The sequence below is a fragment of the Etheostoma cragini genome, chromosome 19 (assembly GCF_013103735.1).
Source record: "Etheostoma cragini isolate CJK2018 chromosome 19, CSU_Ecrag_1.0, whole genome shotgun sequence".
In the NCBI taxonomy this organism is placed as follows: Eukaryota; Metazoa; Chordata; class Actinopteri; order Perciformes; family Percidae; genus Etheostoma; species Etheostoma cragini.
In genome coordinates, this window is record NC_048425.1 from 307,940 (window position 1) to 311,984 (window position 4,045).

The following is a 4,045-nucleotide window of genomic DNA, read 5'->3' on the forward strand; positions in this document are numbered from 1 at the left end:
GTGATTGGCTGCTTAGATATTAAGTGTTAACGAGCAGTTGGACAGGTGTACCTAATAAAGTGGCCGGTGAGTGTATATATAAGTTGTGCATCAAACCAAAAAGACTGTTTGTTCCAAAACTGCGACACTTGACACATGAATTTAGCAAATTTGGCGTAAATCTCTGTTTTCTTTACGTGACTTGGTTTTATTCATTAACAATATTTATGAATGAATATTTATGAATGAATATATATTAATTAATGTGTCTACTCACAGAGGAGAAGGTGCGCTGCCCTCATGGTGTCAGCCGTCCGTCTGGTAGCAGCGGGGGTGAGAACATCCTGTTAAAAGTACCACGGAGGGGGGGGGGGAGTCGAAACTCTCTTCTTCTTTATGAAACCTCCCACAGTCACACGGGGGGGGGGGGGTCGGTTCCTGTTATAGGATGCAGACCTCATAAAGTAACCATCATAGATTTTAACCCTTGTCTGGTATTCGGGTCAAATTGACCCATTTCAAATTTTTACACTTTTTTCCATTTTTTTGGTCACTTTTTCCGATATTTTAATGGAGTTTTTTGGTCAAGTTTTTAGACTTTCTGACATTTTTTTGTTTTTTTTTTCACATTTTTAAATGTTTTTGTTGGTCATTTTTTCCAACGTTTTAGATTTTTAATTTAAATTTTTTTTTTTTTCACTTTTTTCTGATATTTGGATGGTGTTTTTTTGTCAAATTTTCCAAATGTTTTGATGTTTTTTTCAACGTGAAAATCAGCGTCCTTTCCTTATGTCCTGTGATAAACATGTATTCCTGATTCAGAACATTATTCTGGATATGACACTTGTGTTGTTTCCATAGTGGATTTTTAACATGAATTATAACTTTATGACCAAAAATGAACCCCACCTCCATCTTTAATGTGTTCTAGTAGAGACTAGAAAGTAGAGACAACCCAAATCAGTCACGGGTCAGTTTGACCTGAGGATACGAAAGGGTCCCAAAAGTGAAGACAATACAAAAGATAAACTCTCTTTCAGAAGAGGTGGGGGTTGAAAATGTGACTAATTGTTTTTTTTTTAGTTCCTTGCTTTTGTTTTGGGGGTTTATAAGGAAAGGGGTTTGTGATCCTGGTTAGCTGCAGGTCTTCACTCTGGAAAGCATAATCCATATTATTCACATGACGTAGCTACACAATCCGCCTATGCAAGGGGTCTACACAAGGAGTCTACGCAAGAGGCCTACGCAAGGGGTCTACGCAAGAGGCCTACGCAAGGGGTCTACGCAAGAGGTCTACGCAAGAGGCCTACGCAAGAGGCCTACGCAAGGGGTCTACTCAAGGGGCCTACGCAAGGGGTCTACGCAAGAGGTCTACGCAAGAGGCCTACGCAAGAGGCCTACGCAAGGGGTCTACGCAAGAGGCCTACACAAGGAGTCTACACAAGAGGTCTACGCAAGAGGCCTACGCAAGGGGTCTACGCAAGAGGCCTACGCAAGAGGCCTACGCAAGAGGCCTACGCAAGGGGTCTACGCAAGAGGCCTACGCAAGGTGTCTACACAAGAGGTCTACGCAAGAGGCCTACGCAAGGGGTCTACGCAAGAGGCCTACGCAAGAGGTAAGAGGCCTACGCAAGGGGTCTACGCAAGAGGATGTTTGAAAATCTCTTTCCTGTTGGTTTTATAACTGAAACATCCTGAATCGGATCCATATTAAATGGAATCGTGACTTTGTGAATTGGAATTGATTCGGGAAATCCTTGGCGATACCGAACCAGAATTAAGTTACTGCCATCATGCTTTCACTGCTGGAGACTAACATCCAAGACCAGACCTGAGACCAGACCTGAGACCAGACCTGAACCCAGACCTGAGACCAGACCTGGGGCTTTAACCCTTGTGTTGTCTTCCCGTCAAAAATTGAAAATCAACACTTTTGTTGAAGCTCTCTATTAATGTTTTTTAACGTTTTCTTAGGTTTTTGTCCCTTTTTTCAACACTTTTGATGCTTCTTTTCCATTCTAGTTCTAGTAGAGACTGATGCATTCCCTGAACACACGTGTTATCTCAGCTGTTGGACATCGAGATAAAAAGTATCTTGACATGAAGTAAAATGTTACTTTAGAAATGTTTTTAGAACCCCAAATAAGTCCCGGGTCAGTTTGACCCGTGGGACACGAGAGGGTCCCGGCAGTGAAGACACCATAAGGGTTGAAAGGTGTTAAAACTTTCTTCCTCTGTGGTTACCGTCTGCAGCGTGCTGCAACAAACAGGAAGCTTGCTGTGTAGGTGTGAACTAAACTCAAGGTTAAAGGTGTCTGCCTTCGGTCTCTTATTTTACTTTAAATACCTTTTTAAGATTTTTAAATGTCCCTCCTTTTGTCCTCGGGTCAAATTTGACCCATATTAAAACGTTTGTGTATCAGAAATTTGGGGATTCTTTTAAACAATTTGTCAAAAAACACAACGTGGGCGGTTCCATACGATGCTCTTCAGAAGGGTAATAATCAGTTCTACTTTCAATGGATTTGTTTGTTTTTTGTCAATTTTAGAGCATTTAGAGAAAAAACTATTGGTACAAGAACTTTGTTGAGACGAAGTCAAGATCAAGCCCAAAGAGGTTGGAGTCCAAGACCAGGACTAGTCGAGACCAAGTCAAGATCAAGTCCAAAGAGGTTGGAGTCCAAGACCAGGACTAGTCGAGACCAAGTCAAGATCAAGTCCAAAGAGGTTGGAGTCCAAGATCCAGGACTAGTCGAGACCAAGTCAAGACTGAGTACAAAGAGGTTTGAGTCCAAGACCAGGACTAGTCGAGACCAAGTCAAGACTGAGTCCAAAGAGGTTTGAGTCCAAGACCAGGACTAGTCGAGACCAAGTCAAGATCAAGTCCAAAGAGTTTTGAGTCCAAGACCAGGAGTAGTTGAGACCAAGTCCAAAGAGATTTGAGTCCAAGACCAGGACTAGTCGAGACCAAGTCAAGATCGAGTCCGAAGACTTTTGAGTCCAAGACCAGGACTAGTCGATACCAAGTCAAGATTGAGTCCAAAGAGGTTTGAGTCCAAGACAAGACAGAAAAAAGTCTGTGCATAACATTATCAAGACAATAATTTTGGGTTATTTGTTGATATAAAAAGGTACGAGCGGCCAGAATGGGATTCCCCATGCGGGGGGGGAGGGGTCTAGAGTCCCCTAGAGATTGGGGGACTCCTGGAGGAGCTCGAAGTAGAGCCTTCATGTCAAAATGGCGTTTTGAGCTAACGTTAGCAACCAATCAACCGTAGATATCTACAATGTTTCTGAAATGATTCACATCTTCTGTTATTGTTCGTAAAGAGAAAACTTTATTATTTCACGGATTTCACAATTTTCAGTTTGACAGTTATGTCGTAAACCGTTTAAATCTGAGCATGCTCGACTCAAATCTGCACTCTCCTCACATCAGGCAGTGACAACATGTTTTCTTGCGACGGCTTTTCTAAAATTAGCCGTGGTAAGAGCTACGATAATCTGTCACAATCAAGGAGCTGATAAGCAGACAGTTAGCTAGTATAGCTAGCATAGCTAGCACAGCTAGCATGGCTAGCACAGCTAGCTAGCTGAAGCTGTACATTTGGGTATGTAGCTGGTAAAAACTAGCATTAGCAAGCCAAAGCATCAAAGTGACACAACAGCAAAGACGTTTTACAAACATGTCTGCCCCTACAGAAGGTTGTACTCTGTCCAATCAGACGCCTCATAGTTTGGTCTCCAGGGTAACGCTGTCTTTTCCTCGACCAGTCCCATTGGTGCTTGTAGTCAGGGCTCCGCCTTCTGCGTCATCTGCTGAGGTTAAGATCAATCATGTCAACAAAAATATGTAAATCTGTCTATTAAGACCTTTTATAAAATATATACAATAATGAATGCATGTGTGTCTGTCTGTGTGTGTGTGTGTGTATATATATATGTGTGTGTGTGTGTGTGTGTGTGTGTGCGCTGACCTTTGACCTGCCGGGCCAGTAGGCGTGGTCCCGCCAGTCCGATCCCCAGCGCTCCGATGGGAGCTGTGGTCAGGATGGCTAGCACGGCT

The 4,045-nt window shown here is 42.9% G+C and overlaps 1 long non-coding RNA gene across 1 annotated transcript; it reads right to left on the reverse strand.

Annotated features, from left to right (window-relative positions):
• Positions 1-3,690: 3,690 nt before the first annotated feature.
• Positions 3,691-4,045, reverse strand: LOC117962152. The gene is made up of 2 exons (XR_004660578.1): positions 3,957-4,045; positions 3,691-3,798 (listed from the first exon to the last, which is right to left on the reverse strand). It is a non-coding gene; the product is annotated as an uncharacterized LOC117962152 (long non-coding RNA).